Here is a 20,754-nt window from a genome sequence, read left to right as displayed (position 1 = left end):
TTTACGATACGTGAGCGCGTACGGCGGAGGAGAGACAATACACCAGCAGCAGCAATAAGTAGCAGCATCACCAAATTTTTGATATCGACATATTATATTATATTGTATACACAGATATAATTATCGTCGAACAATAATAATATTGTTCGGTGGCGGCGGTACATAACTAAAAGTTAAAACACATAGTAATAATAATAATTTGATAGAAAAGAAAGAAATTGATGAGTTCGGTGAACCCCGTCGTCAGATGGTTGTTTTAATCAAGAATGCGCCCCTCCAGGACACGCGAGTATCTACTTATGTATGTATAAATAGTTAGGAGTATGTATATATTATTTATATATATTTATATGTGTCTACCTATATACGTATATATATATATATATATAAAGGTATGAGGTCACCTTTACCATTATTATTATTATTTTTCTGGTTTATTTTTCGATATGTGTTTTATAATATTATGAAGGTATTAGTACGTATTATAGGTACCCGACAAGTACTCATTGTCTCTTTTGCAGCCACCCGAAATGTTCAAACCGGTCGAAGGCGCACGTAGTGTACATAATAATATATAATATTTATGAAAAGGGCAGGGCACCTCTAATTCTGTGGAATTTCGACACGGTTGCCGTGTACGGCGGAAACGCGTGTGTATAATATTGTGCGTCTGTAAATGGGTAGCTTATAGTGATGGCACTGTGCATGACGTACTAGCGTACTGTAGCTGCGTTGTATTTAATTTTAATTTTTTTTTAATAATAATGACGAATCACTATTACTATTTACTACCCACCCGGTACACGTTTGATAATGCAAATCCCCGCGTGGGACGTACACGCAAGTCAAAAGATTTGTACTTTCCGCGATAATAATGTAAGATTAGGTTACCAATATTTAAACTTTCCAACGAAATTCTGCATTATTGGGTAAACATTTTCTATTTATTATTATTATTATTATAACTTTTTTTTTTTTTATCAGATAAATTCGACAATTTGTACATTCTTAGTATAATAAGTCGAAAATATATATCTATAATTTTATTTGATAGGCATATGTTAACTTGTGTGAAGAGACTGTCCAGCGACGGAACTCTGACAAATTAAAATCTACATTTCGATTAGCAATATATACGATGAGTGATTTTTTTTTATAGATATCACAATAATATGCTAAATGCGTACTGATGAGTAAAAAGAGTTTTTATTTGTAATGTACCTTATTTACGACAACCTTTTGTAAAGTAACTTGTTTTCGTTACATAAATAATTAAACAGATCTAGTTCGTCTTCGTTATACTTAAATAGTCAAATATATCATTTTGAACTGTTGATTACTGTCGATTAGATGATTCACACCCAAACTCTGCTCAGCATAGATGTTTATAACAATTCGAAACGCTCTTTATGATCATAAATGATTATATAGATAGATATAGAGTATAGACTCGCTAAAACATAACGCGTCACGACTCACGATGACACCATCATTATACAATACGCAATAGTGTATTAGCGTGCATTAACGATATTTGTTTTATGAAGATTGATTTTGCACCAGGTACGCCCAATTATAGGTATATATAATATTAAAATATAAGAAACGTCTAAAATTTAATAGTTCGTTATATTTGTTTATTGTTTTGCTTTACCTTGAAAAATGTAGAAAGACGATTAAAACGTCCATCACTATGACAACTTCAACTAGATAATATTTATTATTTGTGAAACGATCTAGTCGATTTCCAATAAAACAGAAGCTATTTTTGTTTTAATTAGTAAATTAGTTACTAATGTAATTATTTATTTAATTGTATTTTTAATAATGAAAATTATTTATTAATGATAAGAGCCAAGAATAGCCGTAGATTATTAGGGTCTTACTAGACCTATTAGGCCTACGCTATTAAAAAGTGTCATTTTAATTTCTAACTTTTCAATAGTTGAGTATTTAATTTTTGGTAATATTAAACTGGAATTTATGTATAGAACCTTTGAATAACTTTTGTTTAAAACGAAATTGTTTTTCTACGTTCTTAATAAATATTTTTAAATATTATAATATATATAAAAATACATAAATCTTTCATAAATAATGATTATATAAAATACCAATGCACTCATCTTGTTAAAAGGATTAAGTAAACAATAAATATTTTATTTTTTATTTAAAAAGAGTTCTAATGTAAAAAATATTATTATTTATAATTATAATAAAGATCAAGGATAATAATTTTTATAATTGATTATCAATCTAATATTTGTGAGTAGAAACAGTATTTAGATATTACCTGTTTAATAATTTAATTCATAGTTATTTTATAAAATAATATAATTAAATGAATAAATTTTAAAAGCTTTTAGAAAGTAAAAGTAATATCAATTTCAATCATTATTTTATTGAAAAATTAAATTAATTCCAAGTCTTAACAATAATATTGTATGCATTAGATTTTGAATTTTTAATAAAATGTATTACTTAACAACATTTTAAAATGTATCAAAAATATTTATAACTTTTAATTTGTATGACTATGTATTAATTTTTTATATATATTCTAACATTTAAAATTGCTAAAACCAATTAAGTATATGGTCTATTATTACTATAGGCTAGCAGTTTATTTAATAGATAATAATACTATGCCATGATAATTGTTGGGCCATCATTATATGTACAAAAACAATTATTATGAATTTAAAGTATAAAAAGTATTTTCAGCTTTATAATTAATCATTAGTCACTTGAGTACAATGATCGTAAGTCATTAAAGTTTGTTATTTTTATGGTACCAATAATAATATAATTGGTATTTATGTCAATATTTTAAAATACTCGTAAAATATTATTGATTTCAATTGTTTTATTCATGTTTTTATTAAAAATGTTTTTTTCTCATATGAATATTATATAATTATAATATATCTTGGAAATCCTTGGTTAAGACTTTAAGAATATACTTTGCTTTTCTTTCTTCCAAAAATATATAAAATAGTACGGTTACCACTGAATTGTTGTCGCCTGTCGTCGAGTTACATCTACAATTATCAAACAAATCGGCAAACAATAGTCAGAATTTTCGTCCGTAATTTTTGCGTAGTAAATAGTAATACAAAATACGATAATACATTACATAAATACAAATTTTCGGAACGAGAATATGGGGCATATGGTCGTACGGACTGTCTACGGTACAGATTTATTATAATAATAGCATATCCATCACTCTGTGTACAAGATGTATACAGCAAGAATAACCATTGGAAAAACGTCTCTGTGACCCGTTAGTCGTTAAGCGTGCGCCCGTTCCGGAAAACGTAGACATTTTTTTCTTCTTCGATCATATCCAATATCGTATAAAATTATTATACAACAATATTGCGCACCGGTAAAACCACATTGGTTGGAGACCGACTGACTGACGATGACGGTCCATCCAAACGCTTTTTATTATATATAATATATATATATATATTTATCATAAAAACGTATACGTACATTATACATGATATCATCATGATTCCTACAACAGTTGTATATTATAATAATAAGGTATTTATTGGCCGAGCGGACGCGAACGTTTTATTGTTATTCTTTATTGTATTGCGCGAGTATGCGGAGCAAGTATAAATTCCATAATATTATTGTTATTAGGTATTTTGTATTCGGATGAAATATACATCACAGGTATTTTATTATTACCAAGTAGCAAAAAGTGGAGGATGTTTTTCCCGCGATATGTCATTTGTCATGTGCGACGACATCCATCTCATCCGCTTGTTAAAGGCGTATTTTAATCGGACTTCGGAGGTCCAATTGATGTAAACGACGATGATGATGTACATTATGTGTGTATTATTATTATTGTCATCAACGAAATTCGTTTAGCAAGATGTAAAATAAATGATAAAATAACCATTATAATTATTTTCATTTTTTCGGCTAATAACTCATAACTCAATAACTCGTCAAAATTGCATACCATTAACTGATTAACAACAAGCAAATTGATACAGGCAGCTGCTCACCCTGCCCAAATACTTGGACAAAAAAAGACTTGACAAAAAAAATTGAGGTACACAGCCCACTGAAAAGGTCAGACGTAAGACGTTCGACATCGTACAAATATTAAATACTAATCGACGTCCCTTTTGACTTGCATGTGGCGAGTAGCAACACCCATAACTACAAATGGTTAGTGGAGTAGCGGAAGATAGCAGTAACCTATCGGATGTTTATTGCGAGTACTGAACAATTATTATTATGTCTCACAATGATATTAATATAGGCCGTTTTGTCGACTTTCACGTGACCACAAAAAAAAAAAAAACATAAATCAAAGAGTATTCCGACCCGATGATGAGCGCAGCCGCTGGTATATAATTGTATAAAAATAATATTACAGACGAGAAACCGGCACGTATTTTTTTTTCGCACGAATACGATTTCGATGAAACTGCAGCAGTGATTCATCTCATCGCATGAAACTGTGTTTTAATAACATCTATATTATATTATTGTATCGACAAATATTTAATATAAATAAGGATAACGTGTGTGTTGATTTGTTTTCTATTTCCGATTAACTCGCACATATTCAGCTGTCGACAAATTGTCAATTATTTGCTTTCTCGTCATACCTATAATCTCATCACACAAATCGCAACTATATATTTTCGGATTTTAAATATTTATGTTTTAAAAAAATCTACACCTAACTATAACTCCAGTATATTTTAAAAATCGATCGATAACTTGCTAACATAATCATAATCATATAATATTATTGATTAATATACCATCTATTTATAGTAAACTCGTGGATGTTTAAAATAAAAAAATGTAATTAATAAAATGATCAGGAGTTGTAATAATATAAATATTTTAGAATCTATAAAGCGTCTTACACATGTATTGTAGCTAGTATTTTTTTATTTATTTTTTTTATTAATGAAGTTTTTTTTGAAAATAAAAGGTCATATTTATAATTTGCATATTATTATGTAGAATTCAATAAGTAAAAGTAACGTTAAGGAGTAAATGTTCAGAGTTATGTTTGATGCTTGTGTGGAGGGAGTATCAAGAAATACCATTTCAAAATCAAGACTCATCATTCAGATATCATTTTTTTTATTATTGTTATTATTTAACTTATACGTATAATATTATTATTTACCTATTATTTATTTGGTATTGCTGTCAACAACTATAAATCCTTGACATGCATTTTATTTGAACAAGTTAATCATGAGGTCGTCTTGAATTTCATTTGCTTATAAAAGTTACGTAAAAAATGTATCGGTATACGTCGAATATATCTATGGAATGTTATTTGATTCAATAATTACATCCTAATTTGAGTGTAGTATTTTTTTCATAATGGACCTCGAATTTTAATTATAAACGTTCCCACGAAAGCTTATTTAAGTATGTACGTAATTTATAATGGAGAATAGTTTAAGAGGTATTATATCGCTGTTTTTGCTATAGATCATTCGCGATAATGCTAATTGCATACTCTCAGTTTAGATACATCGAACATAAATCGTAAATACATGGCATAATATAAAATATTTATAGTTATTATTTTTATTAACATAATATAATCGAATTGTATAATATTTTAAATAATTATTTCAGTTTATGGTTTTAATGTTATACATTATATAATCACATATTTAAATTTATTGGTTGTCTTTGGTCTTAAAATATTACCACCTTTGTTTGGTATAATGTCTGTACGTACTTATTTCATAAACTTCCTTTTTTGTCAAATCATCTTTATCACTTATCGTATAATTGCGGTTACATGAACATAATTTTATTACACACTTGTATGGTACTCGTATATAGCAATAAAAATCATAGTGAGAGAATTGTATACACACTTTTTCTGGTGTCAGTCAAAGGACATATAAAAGATAATCATTCCGCAGCTTTGCAGGACGGTCGGTATAGTCGGTACTAAGTGGGACATAGAGCATCTTCAATTTTTACACTATAGTAACATCGATTCGCGGGTATCTTTTTCGGAAAAAAAATGTAGTATATTTATTACTGTAACATTACAAAAATACAATGGTGGAAAACCGGGCAAAGTGAAAATGTTGTTGAACACACTTAACACTTCGAATAAACTTCCCAGTTTCCGAGCGTGTAAACAACTAAATTCGAAATATTCACACGATAGGACTATAATGTATGCTAAAATATTATAACATTATGTTGCACACTAAAAGAACACCATTGCAATAGAAATCTCACGTGATTTCCTGTAAAAATTAATACGCGGAAATTACACATACGCGCGGCAGGAAAAATAACATGAAAATATGTTAATGCTCGTCTATTCTTGTACAACTCATGACGTACATTGTACCTACATACATTTCGTATATTTAATATAAGTATAATATGTGCGCGTATTTTTTCGATTCTCTCTCGATCGCAGCTCCAGCTATTATACGAGAATACTTAGATATTTTATTATTTCATTATAATAATATTGTATTAATTTTATTGTAACCACATTTTTACCCGACTTCTACGATTTGCCAGAGGGAGGACAATATTTTACCAACGCAAGGAATCATAGTAAAATTATTCGTTTGAACGTCGTCTACTTCGCATAATAATAACAAACAATAATACCGATATAGGTATACGGCGTCGTCGTATATACGTATATTAGATGTCTTGGCGGAGTGCGGGGTATAGAAAATCCGGGCGGGCGCCTACACGCACGGTTCAGAACTCCACCATCCATTATAATAATAATATACATCAATTACTAAACGTATATAATATTGTATTATTATTACATTATACGGCAGCAGTAGCCCACACACAAGCGTCGTGTAGGCCCTATAACAAACATATTATGAATGCGAGATCTCTCCAGTTTTTTTTTTCAATAGAATAGACTGTCGTTTAAGTACGTTGCTATATTATCTATAATATTTATTATTTGTTGTTATTCGACAAGAGTTCCATAAAATATATTATATCAATATAGCGCACTCATGAATTTGGAACAGTTCAGTTAATTAATTTTTAAATTTCAGAGGAAATATAATATAAGCAGTACCTACCTAATATTTTGTAGTATACCGCATATAATATATACGTACAGTAAAGTTCGTAATTAATATCAACATTTATATATTTTTAAAACAGTCCAAGTGTAATAACTTAAGTATTACAACTATTTTATACTTTTGTAAAACCATTTTTATGGACTATTATTCCAAATTATACATTTTAATAATTTAGAAACTACTACTTTAAATTTTGAATTTGATGCATAATACACCCTATTATTGGTCATAATACACATAGTATTCATTTAATGTTTAGTATTATATATAGGTATATTCATGTATTATATACAATGTGCATATAATAAATATAATCTGACTGATGGTATATCGGAACTCACAATACTTTTAAAATACGTCGCAACGATGAGTGATGGCTATATTATACGTGTTATATATACTTTATAACAATATAAGTGACGTTTAGGTATAATACTAAATACATCGATTAGGACCTAAAACAATTTTCAGGACTATAGTTATTCTGCAGGAGACTTGTATAGTTATTAGCTCGGTGGCAAATATGACTAATGGTGCATGACATGTAGAGTAGATATACAGATTACAAGGTACATAATACCGCATGTTGTCGGCATCAACCACTCGAGTCGGGAAATCGTTCTTACAACGGCACGATAGCAACTGCGCGTACGAAAGAAACTCACTATCTTTTCCGGTCGCATTTTCGACGGTGTCGCGTGTGTGGGCATAAAGAAATGCGTATAAATGTAACACATACGCAGAAGAAAGATAATACGACTATGTGCTTGAGTGTGTGTGTGCGCGGACGCGTGTGAAACGGAATGCCGAAAAAAAAACGTGTGACGAACAAAAGACGTTTGTCGTCGTGAGAGGTAATACGGTAAACACGTGTTATCTGTGTGCGAGTATCTCTGTATAACGCCCGTGTGAGTATAATAATATAAATATAAAACCGACGACGGGAACACGTAATAATTAGTAATAAAATATACTTCGTTTATTTGTGAAAATTTTTTTCTTACACTTATCGTTTTCTATTGAAATTTCCGTGGAATTTACGATTGGCGGGTATGCCTTTTACTAGGTTTACGAGGTATATAATTTATCATTATTTTACACGAGCAGGTATGTATAAATAATATGGCTGTGGTTTAGACTCAGCTTACAGTATCCCGAGTGTACATATTATTGTATCATGTTATCACACGGCTATAGACAATTGACTGCGACGCGGGTCCTCTTCATCTTTCTATACATCGTTTCCGGTATTCAGCGGCATTTTGAATTTTCCCATCAGATAATAACATTATGACGTAGAGATATACGTAGGTTACACGATTTCAGCTTTCGCTGTATCTATTGTTATTATGTAATAAAAAATTAGAACGGATCGTAACACGATATAATTAAAACGATAAACGTAAAATCGTCATTAATAATTAATAATAAAGCACGTATATGTTCATATTATATTTTGAATGAAATTAATTTGTTTCTAAAATCATTATAATACTGCAGCTATAGAACGAGATAAATGCAAAAAACGTTTAATGTTAGCTAATGATTGTACATGGACATTTTGCACAATATATACATAGTAATTAATAATCGACGAGACAAGTAAAGATTATTATTATAATTTAAGTGATCGCGCCCAAGTCTCTATACTAAGCGCTTTTATAATAGGTACATAATATTATTTTATATTACATGATTGAATACGATGCGTAGAAGGTCGTCAAGGCGAGCGGCGCTACAATTCGTGAAGTCATATCATATAAAGAGCGGGGATACCTTTACGACTAATTTATAATTGTTGTATTATATCTTGCGAATAAAATTAAACGGCCGTCAAGGAAAATAAGAAAAAGACACAGCTACGGGAGAACGCGATGAGCGCACACCCATAGAATAGTAATACAACGCCAGGATTCTTTTTTCCTAGCAATTTACCTCTGATGATTTTTTCCCTGTACAGCATTATGTTACTATAAGTCCACAATTATTGTACGCGTGATTGGGACTGCAAATTCGGAAATAATAATAGTATGTAAGCCTTAGCCTATTAGCCCATTTTTATGGCTCCGTAACAAATAATTCGCAAGTAGGTACTGTTGCGAAACTACACACTTCCTCATTATTCCGCCATAGTATGTAGATATATTCGGTCGTACATGGTTAAAGAAATCTGATGCACATAACACAATCAGCAATTATTATTTTCGAGCGGAAGTCGCACCACGCGAATCATATTACGGCATAAAAACTTAAACGCGCATATATTGCAGACAAATAATTAAATAAGTGTATTATATACATTCTGAAATCTGACCGACAAAATATGCGGTCTAGTTTATTGCTGTTCCCTCGTCAAATATAATATTATTATGATTGCGGACAATTAAATTTTCATACGTTATACGGCGTTATCTATACAATACCTAGATAGTACAACGACATACATACGATCGACTTCACATCTAGCTGACTCGCTATTTACAATTAATAGGCATATCATTAGTCATACGGTTTTTTAATTTTTTTATTTCAGTTTTGACGATTTATTTGATCTCAGTGTCGTACCGTGGACAATTGCTTACGGTTCTTATAGCGATATTGTAATACGTTAATACGATATAGATCAATTAAAATATCACAGTTTTATATACAATTGAGTAGACGCATAAAGTATAGTATAAAGGAAATCGAGCTAAACCATGTCTTCCAGCTATCTGAAGCGCGGATGACGATGACGATGAATACTTTTTGCTTTAGGTCTTCGCGATTATCGATATTGTGCAGCGAATTGTGTTTCATTGAAGTCTAGCGGTTTGATTTTTATCAACAGTCGCGTCCGATTTCGTCTAATACATACCATGCGTGCATATTATATTCGATATACAACACACACAATACTCCATGTCCCGTAGTGTATATGTACGCGAGAATAGGCATTAGTGCGTTATTATTATTATTATTTCCCTGGGCACTTTGCGCGCTCGACCGACGAGAAACGATCAGTCCTCCTTCGATATGTGCACACAATATTCTAATAGTACAAGTTCGAGTTAAGGCTTGTCACATACCACAACATATTATGTACGTCGGCGACCGAGCAATTTGACCCCAGAGCTCTCACTTTTCGACGACGACGTCGTCGGCGGTGCAGCACGGCTTCCAATGGGAAAAGTCGTTTCGCTCAGAGTAAATAATTTTAATAGTAATAACACGCATATTATACTGCACAGTTTCGTATACACACTCTTGAACGAACCTGGTCGTAAAAATCTTCAAACGACCGGGTACGGCACAATTATATCGTCGAGGATAGTTAATATTTCAAGCGCACATTTCGTGATGACGTTTAGACACAACGATTGCTGAACGGCCACCATTATGTTATATTATATTATTACATGCATATATGACCACAATAATTATTAAATCGACTCACTACACTATGGTAATGTATACGCATTTATCACCACGCTGGATTTACCATAACGAGCATAAGTTAAATTTTCATTATTTTTATATAGAGTGGTTAGTGTGTGTGTGTGTGTACATTTTATTTTCAAAACTACATTATCAAGTCAAAACGTATTATCAGTTATCACTTAACACATTATAGTAATAGTGTACCTATTATACATTCTACACACACAAACATACAAGAGTAATTCATGATAAATGAAAATTTAAACTTTTGTACTTATAATACAGTACCAAAACAGTACAATATACGGTAACAACGGAATCGGATGAAAATGTTTATGTTTTAAGTACTCATTGTCAATTTAACAAAACGTATTGAAATTTATTTTCCTGGTGACAATTTTTGATTTTTCATTACGATTGGTTTCAAGGTTCATTTCGTTTCATTTGTATAACACCGTTCCACAATATTGGATCTACCACGTGTGACGGCCAAAATAAATAACTAATAATTGAAACTAAAATATGTACGTATTCACTATTCAGAGAATATACTATAAAATACAAATCCCATTTAATAAACGAATACGTATGTGTATAATCGTGGTGTTTATGCACCAATAAACCTTCAAACACGCACTTAAAAATTAAAATAATATTACACATTCAGATTTCATTTCAACGTTACATATTTAATTCCTTTAAGTTTTTATCATAAAGGATCTCGTGATTCTGGACAAAACAGGCTTATTAATATAAACACATATTATTAATTTTACATATCATTCGATTTGATCACAGTTTTATTTTTCAAAGAGTATAATATTTATAAAATATTCAACAGATTTTTTTTTTATAGCGATCGCCAAAAGTAACAAGAATCGTAAGATTTTGTTGTAAAATTAATTTAATCATGTGTATGCGCTTTTATATTTCACTTTTTAGAAACATAAAAAAAATTAATATATTTGTGAGAATTTTTCTTTTATTTAATATAAACAACACGGACGTGTGATTTATAAGACATATTCTAATATATTATAACATTTCGTTATATAATAATATTTTATTTTAAATGTTACATAGTTGTAGATGATTTGTACTTTTATCAACGTCCAATATGATTTATAATTTTAAATAAACGTATATGGACAATTATATTATAATAATTGAAGTATTTGTTAACGTAATTATTGAACACAGCAGTGTTTTTCATCGTATTTCTTTTTAATCAATACTTGCAAAAAATATAATCATATAAGCACCATTATTTATTTAAACATATTTTCTTGTCAACGTATAACATAGATAGATGTTACATAAATAAATATTGTTTTCAACCAGTATTTTTATTTATTTATTTTTGTAATAGTTTAGGTATAAACGCATGAACAACAGTTTCAATAACTGTCAGTTTTACATTTATATTAGTTTGAGTTGATGTTTGCAACATATCCATTTTTAAATTTTCCGTTTAGGTACACTATATTACATCCACTTCTTTGGACATAGATAACCATTATTAAATATCTATAACACGTCAAACGCTAGCGTTGTCGTAACAAAGTTTAAAATATAGAAAAACAAAAATTCGATTTCATAATAATACAAGCATTCAAAACATCGTGACACACACATTAAGCACTTTAAAGTTAAAAAAATTAATTAATATATGATCGGATAAAAGATAGATCGACATTTTAAAATAATGCAGGTCTAGGTTGTTTATATAACCACGTACCAAAGCTGAAAGTTATCGAAACGTTCAATTAAAAAGGACGTGAAAAAAAAATTAACCAGATTACAAAGTCACGAGCCCTTACTCCCTTAAATTCTGTTATTTAAACGGTCTGTGCCAATCATAAATATTTATAACATAATGATATGATAATAAACGATAATATTTCAATCCTGTTATAGGGCGTGTAACAGTGATATAATATAACATAATATATTTCGCAGAATGTGAACTATATATAGGTGATCACTACGCACACTATTATGCATGTAGATTTACATTTTTTTATCAACAATTTCAATAATAATTAAATAGTTTTGACAAATCTACCATGAGACTAACCGGTTTGTCGAGTAAACGGTTTTTGCACTCTTTCATTTTCAAACTGCAAACAGATTTAAATACTTAAAAGTATATAACAGTTAAAACCGTTACGACGCGCTGCATGTCACCGTCATATACACACGCAGCTAAAATGCGTGGTAATATATATTAATGTAGGTACTATTTTATTTTCCTTTAGACTCAAATCGAAAAGACAAGCGTAAGACAGTGCCGGGGGCTTGGAACTATTACGGAACGTAACTGTGCAGTACATAATATACACGGTATAAAGCGTAATAATAAAATTAACAAAACTAGAAATCGCTTAAGACCAAAATATCGTTAACGCGAATAATACGAAAAAATCGTAATCACGACTATATTTTAATCGCCGCTCTTATAGTTAAGACTAAACAAATCAATGAGCCCAAAATATATCATCTGCTTGAAAGTCTTGTTGTGATATACCGGAAGAATGTGATTAAAATTCCTACGATATTCAGAAATAACTATAAATAGAAATACAAATTTAGTTTCGGTGTGGTATCATTAACGGTTCAATACTAGGTAATTCGAAGTGTACGAAATCGATATAATTTTCGATATTGACATGCTGATGCAGCTATGCACCTAATAAAATTATGCAGAATAGATCAGACACGACGTATAATATATTAAATTCTCTGCGCACACGTAGGTGCGTGACATCCGAATGATCAATCATATCGCATTATTTTGGGCGCTCTTCTAAGAAACAGATTCCGATGTCTGACATTTGACGCTACCCCATTATGGTCGTTCGGACGGTTTTCAGTGTGATATACACACTACCGCGAGTAGAAAATTTCGTCCACTGATAAATACGATAATAATAATATTATAATATCGTATAATACCGAAATATCAATATATTTGTATTCCTAACAGTTGGACCTAGTTGGTCAGTTGGTGTATGAGCAGCGACCAAACAATAAACCATTTCAATTCTTCGGTGTATGCGTACACCGCAAACACCTTTACGATAATTTAAGACTTTTTCAATTTAACACGTTTATTTTGTATGCCATATTGCTGGGTATGGGCTCTTATTAAACGTATTTCCGTATTGTACATTATTGTATAGCTCTTGTGACAGGTTATATCGTTTCGTCATTTCATACTCTTATCATCCGAGTTTCTTTTGACGAAGTACAATTTTGTGAAGAGTAAATGTTTCGCGTACACACGATTACGTTATATAGGAAGGTACAGAGTGTGTTTATAGTCTTGCTATTATTGTTGTCGTGTTTAAATCGTGAACATTTCCTAGTTACTAATTTGATGGTCGGCGCGACGTTTTATTTCTCATCGTTAAGCAAATTTATAACTCTATATTGTATACCAATGTCATTTTCGTGACTAAGCAAAAAAAAACTTTAATTCAACTTCAATTTTAAATCAATTTAGTTATCGAAAAAAAAGTAGTAAACTGTTGAAATTGGACCATTGCAATTTATTAAATTTGCAGATAATAATAATCACGACTAATTATATTAAATTGCATGACAATAGTGAATAAATAGCACATACCTATGTTATAACGTAATCATTATTACTGACAAATAATGAATTGTCATTATACATTGATTTTGATAAGTAAATGTAACAATTTATGTATTGTAATAATAATATCATACCAAGAAATACTGTTTCTATGAAATGCGTGTGTTTCTGATAATATTTTATTATCTCAATAAAAACTATTCCGTTGTGCATAATATTGTAGCAGCGTGTGGTCTGTGGATACGAAGGATTGAAGATTACAATTTATGAGTAAAACGGTCCACACCGCAATGTCAAATAACTAGAAAAATACTAATAATAAGAACAATATTGAATATACGTTTAAGATTAAAATAAAATATATATTGTTACGTAGTTCACGTTTTAAACTAATCACCATTTTGGAATGCTCGATGATTTATTGAAAAATAATAATTCAATCAATTATATTTATGGACATTATTATACATACGTTGTTATGTTAATTTTGTATATTTTTTATGGTTTTCAAAATATATAAATATAAATCTATGTTATTTCGCTTGGAAAACACGGTAAAACAATAATATAATTTTCACAGTATAAAGATATTCATAAAGTTATATTTGCGTGACAATTTGTTTTACTGTAGTTCTAACATTTTATATTATCACCATACTTTAACTTAGAATATTTCTATTGTGTGTTTATATCCATGACATTTAGATCGATGATTCGTTTCGTACTAGATTATAACTTATAAGTCATGATGTTAGTATATCATAATATTTATCAATGTGCCGGGTATCTATTTACCAAAATATAATCAAAAAGTTTATTATTCTTATAAAAATAAATTTAATTATGATTTCAAATATTTTAGTAAATTACATTTCCAAGAGTCTAGATATTAATTAATAATAAAGCGAAATATATCGAGATAAAAATTCACTCAAAATTAATCATACTAGATATTTTTCATAATAAATGTGAAAAAATCAGCATATTTTACACAGCATGTCGCTATTAATTTGAAATTGCACTTTACTAAAATAAAAATTAATAGAATCATATTGGATGAGGTTTTATTATAGTTATACATTATTAAACTGACGGTTTGATTCGTTTATATTCCATTTCAATTTTATTGTACATAGCTTGATTGCGAAAACACTTAAAACCAATAAAATTGCCATTTACTAAAATTATATTAAGTATCTATTAAAATTGAAGCGCCTGGTGCATGCAGATTGCAGAATAAAGAAATTATTAATTACAATTACATCACTATCGTATTTATTCATATTTCTACAACGGTCGAGATATCATTTTAAAACTAGTTTGAAACAGTTTGGGTGAAAATAAAAATCCGATAAAATTTAATAACAGTGTCACGGGATGTCATTCGAAACGTAGTAACATAGAAGATAGGACCTCTTACACATTAAGCACAATTAAATATTGATATTTTCGGAGACTTAAATACTGTGCATTAAAATATTTTTACTAGTGTCCGTCTTCCATGTTATATCTTCTTGATTTTCTTATACTTCTGTATAAAGATAAAACAAAATAATTCAAATGGTGTTCACTAATATAAGGATCGGTATGTAAAACAACGTTGTGTGATATAAGTATAAGTTGTCGTTGTCGGGGCAACGAGATTAAAATCGACATTTCCAACATGTCCCGTGACGCATTGGTACAAATACATACCTATATAAAGGTACTCCGGTACTAGTATAGTAGTATAACAATAATATATATTATTATTATGTATTAGTATACCTGTTTTTCGGGGTGTTGGAACGGTGGCGAGGAATGCAACACGGACAGGTTCTCCGCGTTGTCTACTCAAATACAGGACTATTCTCTTATCATAAACTCGCAAGCAATATTTCAAGAGCATACACAAGGAATTGTTCAAAAAAAATGTTTGTACGGTTTTTAAAACATAATATTTTTAATTTTCCAATGGTTGTCAATTTTTGTTGTTCAAATTTAAAAATAACATATTTTTTGAAATATTGTCTGGTTACGATAAGAGAATCCCTCTGTATATCGTATATATAATATAATATAACAGGGATCTCGATTCTCGGTGGTGTCAAGTAACAAATTTTTGTTTTTATAAATTATAATACCGACACAGACAACATTGGCTAATAAATAATTGTGTAATTCATCAGTGGAAGGTTTCTCAATAAATGTATGCAATATTTGTAATAAAAATGTTTTTTATAGCTCAAAAATTGGTTTCTTGTGGTATACGTCCACAAATAGTTAGATGTTCTGATAGATTAAAATATGTACATAATGTATTTTGCTTTTATATTATTAAACAGAGATATATGTAGAGTTTCCAAAATTTAATGATTGCATTACATATAGAACTGATTAAAATGTCGTGAATTTGAAAATATACTTAAATCTTTAGTACAACGGCATACGAGTCTTAATATATGAATGGTAGAATAAAAGATATTATATTATAAATATTTTAGAACTTTTTATGTATTTTTAATTTGCGCCCATCTGGTATATCTATATAATCATTGATAATATTTATAATCAATGGTATAATATACATATAATTCATTCATAATTCATAAAATGACATAAAGGTGCAAATGTGATGGGAATCAGTAAGTGTTTAATCAAAATCAAGTGATAATAGTATAAATACTATAAACATATGAATCATCACGTCATTATATACGTCTCATAACTCGTAAAATTATCACTATTTCCGATAAAATGTATAAATCATATATTCTGTATAGACTGGATGAAGGTTAAAGCGCATTTTGTTGTTGTTTCATTTATGTGTAGCCCCATGGCGACAATATCATAGCGGTTAGTGAGTCATGCCGCGACTTAGGCTACGGAAGTCGTCTCTGTCCATCAATATAATATTGTTTTTAACAGTATTATTTTTATTATTTTTTACAACGTAGAATCATCATTATATAAATAAATATATTTTGCGCTCATGTCTATTAAGACGAAAACTGCAATATTAAAAAACAATAACACTATAATAAATTATAGTTTTCCTCAAACTTACGAAAGTCTCATCCTTGAATCTTTTGTTAAGTATAATACATTTATATATAATATTATATGCATGTACACTATGTAATAAGGTATTATTATTTATTATTATTATTGTGTATTAAATAACATTCCTTTAATGTACTGTTTACTTTAAAATTTCAATGAGATTTTTAAAGATTGAGTATAGTATTTTTAAGTACAATCCCTAATACTTCTACTATTGTAAATAAATTAAGAATAAATAATTAAATGATTTTAACTTATATAAATAAAACGTACAGGTATATTAATTACAACCTCAAGAGGAGTTTTTTTACGCATAATATAATATACTATAGTATAATAATAAAATTATTGATGTTTTAGCTCATTTAATAACTTTTAAATTGCCGTGAATAAAATTTCTACTCATAATAAATTGCTATGTGTATAAATCAATATTTAGTCAATTAATATTTATTATATTATATTTAATATTACATATATACTTGACAACATCAAATACAATGTAATGTATTTCGTTAAATGAATAAATATTTAGTTATAATTATTATTAGTACAAACCATTGAAATGATTTACTGTCATTATTTTTTTTTTTACTTTTTAGGTTTTCTATAGATGGAAGCGTTGATGTAAAAAAATAATCGTGGGTTTTTATGATACTAATTTCTCTATACTTAAGTAATTTTTAATTGTCTGGCAACAGTTTGTGATACACTTAATAGATAAACAATTGCTAGTAAAAAACAATTTTAATTAAAAAATAAAAATATTTTTAATCGTATCATAAAAATATATAATTAAAAAGGGTTTTATACAATGAGCTTAGAAGAGCACATTATTATATTTAAGTGCATACATTTATATGTATTGTATTTTATAATAGGTGTACTAAATATTAACTATAAATAAAACCACAAAAATAATATTAATTTGATGACTGGATTATGTATAGAGGAACTATTTCTTTTAAATCTGTTATCAATTTAACATACCATGCATGATAAAAATAGCTATATTTCTTAATAATGAATGAGTAGTCAAATGTAGTCAAATGTCTATCAAGAAACCGGTTTTTATTCATAATTATGTTTAAGTATATACAGACGAAGAATCTATAAAATATTTTAAAGAAAAAGAAAAAGTTAAAACAGAATTTATTTATTTAATTTTAAAGTCATGTAGGTACGAGTATCAAAAATAATTTATTATGTATACTGATAAAATTGTATTAACTCATCATACGTACGAAATTGAATTAGTCTTACATTAAACCTATTTTTTAAATTCATTGTAATATCATAAATCACATTCAAATTAAATGAAATAATCAAATATTTATAAATAGAAAATTAAATTATTAACATAAAAATGATCATAAAATCATATAGGTAGGATATTGTAATACAATTTAAAAATATTGTAACAATATAGTTTATTATTATTAACTATTTATAGAGTATATTAATTATTATAATTGATTAAATAGGTACATATTTTCAATTATATTAGGCAGACAGTGAAATTAAATATAATTATATTATAATGTAAAATTATAAAAGCACTAATGTATTAATTGTAACTTATGAGATATTTAGAACGTTTTCTTCTAGATCTAGTAAGTCAGTATTCACTTCTTATGAGTAAAAAAAATTAAACCAGCCAATTGACAAAATAAAATATTATTTTTTTAATTATTAAAGTAATTAAAAATAATACACATCCATCATTAGTTAACTTTAAATTAGTAAAGGGACTAAATTATTAACGAGGACTCTCTCATGGCTAATCCGATCTAATTTATACTTAGTTATTACAAGTGGGTAATGGGTATTGAGTATGTTTGATATTTATTTAATGCAGAATCTTTATTGATTGGAGTTATAAATTTTAATCATTAATTAATAGGTATCTATTTATAGAAGCTTATTAAATTACACACTGAAATGAAGAAAATGTAATTATTGAGTATTATAAAGAATAAAAGAGCTAATGTATTACTCATAATGTAGTCCAAACTAACTATATTATAATAAATTGTTACTAAGATTACATTTTTAAATAATCCGGTAATGTTTGAACACTTTAATATAGAAATTTTAATCAATCTATAACTAAATGAATTAGTTGAAACGTGTGTAATATGTTTTAATGAGTGAATGATTAATAGAGAAATATTAATTCTAAGTAAACAATAAATATCAGTAAGTAAATGGTAAGCAAAGAACTCTTATCTATTTACAAAATATATAATATACTTTAATCTATAAACTATGTATCATTTAATAAAATATCTATTAATGTTGACAAATTATTATTTTATTATTATTCATTACTATTTATGTAAAAGTTATCAACCTATTTTTAGAAAAATATTTTAGTAACGATAAAAAAAATATTAAAGAGAATGATTTTAAGTTATGATGTATTTAGTTAATTTCTATTAATAAGCTTGATTTAATATTTGTGTTCCTGCTGTTATTTTAATGATAACTTTTATGTTTATGGTTGTTTTTTATAGATATATTTAATCGTTTCATTAAAAAAAAAAAAATAACTAAACAATATTTGTTTAAATATTAAGTGCGTTTATAAAATTAAATGTTTACTTAAATGCAGCTTCAGTAGTCTACGCAATAAAAATAGCCGGAGAAATTAATAATAATGTACCAGTCGTCTACACTTTAAAGCAAATCATAAACTTTATATTTTATTTTCTTAGCATAAAATAACATAATACATAATATTGACGATAAATTTATTATATATATTTAATATCTGTATTTTTTAAATTTTTTTTTGAAAAACTAGTAGGTATAAATTAAAACCTATTAAGTTAAATGTTTTTACGTACTTTTATGTTTACGTTTACATGCCCAAAATAATAATTATTTAAAGAGTTGACGAGATTTTCTAATTTTATGTGAGAATTGGATCATTTTTCTTTTAAGTATTGTAGTTTTTACAGGTTATTAAGAAGCTAAATATATATTGTATCAATTTAATAATTTGTTAGCACCAGCAAAACATGATATAAATTTGAGCACTTCAATATTAAGAATAATGATTTACACATTAATATTTAATTTAAAAAATTAAAATCTTACCTGTTTAGTGAACTAAACTCGTAGAGTAGTCTCAGCAGTTTTGAATATAGAATTGGACAAAAAAAATTACGCACAATCACACAAAATCTGTCAGTAAAACTGAACTTATAAGACGGGTTATATCGTATAAGGATCGTGAATACAAACTCAAGTTCATGAATTGTTATACTTGAACATCACATAAATATTATGAAGAAACGACGTAAGTGATATCGAACGCGCGCGTGGCGATCACGAATTCAAACTGCCCGCCGAGCGTAGCGAGTGTCGATGGAACGGTGCGTCAAGCACGCGTACACCACCGCGGGATGCGTTCCGCTACCGCACGACGACGGCGCCATCTGCAGGCCAAAAGCCTACACCACCGGATGATGAACAACAACAACAATAACAACGACGTGTGTAGACACTAGACACTAGACGTACAGTTGTAGCATCAAAAACAACATGTTATTATTCTGTCCGTCGGTGCATTCGGTGAAAGTCAAT

General features: G+C 28.5%; 1 protein-coding gene across 1 annotated transcript in view; it reads right to left on the bottom strand.

The window, feature by feature from the left end:
* The window catches only part of LOC112598427, a 33,198-nt gene extending 12,672 nt beyond the window's left edge, over positions 1-20,526 (bottom strand). The window contains exon 1 of the mRNA XM_025344888.1: positions 20,266-20,526. The gene's annotated coding sequence lies outside the window, so the exon portion shown is untranslated. The remainder of the gene's footprint in view (positions 1-20,265) is intronic.
* Positions 20,527-20,754: the final 228 nt, after the last annotated feature.

The sequence above is a fragment of the Melanaphis sacchari genome, unplaced genomic scaffold (assembly GCF_002803265.2).
Source record: "Melanaphis sacchari strain LSU unplaced genomic scaffold, SCAv2.0 Contig48_pilon_pilon, whole genome shotgun sequence".
Taxonomy (NCBI): Eukaryota; Metazoa; Arthropoda; class Insecta; order Hemiptera; family Aphididae; genus Melanaphis; species Melanaphis sacchari.
The sequence above is the reverse complement of the archived record's forward strand: the minus strand, read 5'-3'. Positions and strand labels throughout refer to the sequence as shown.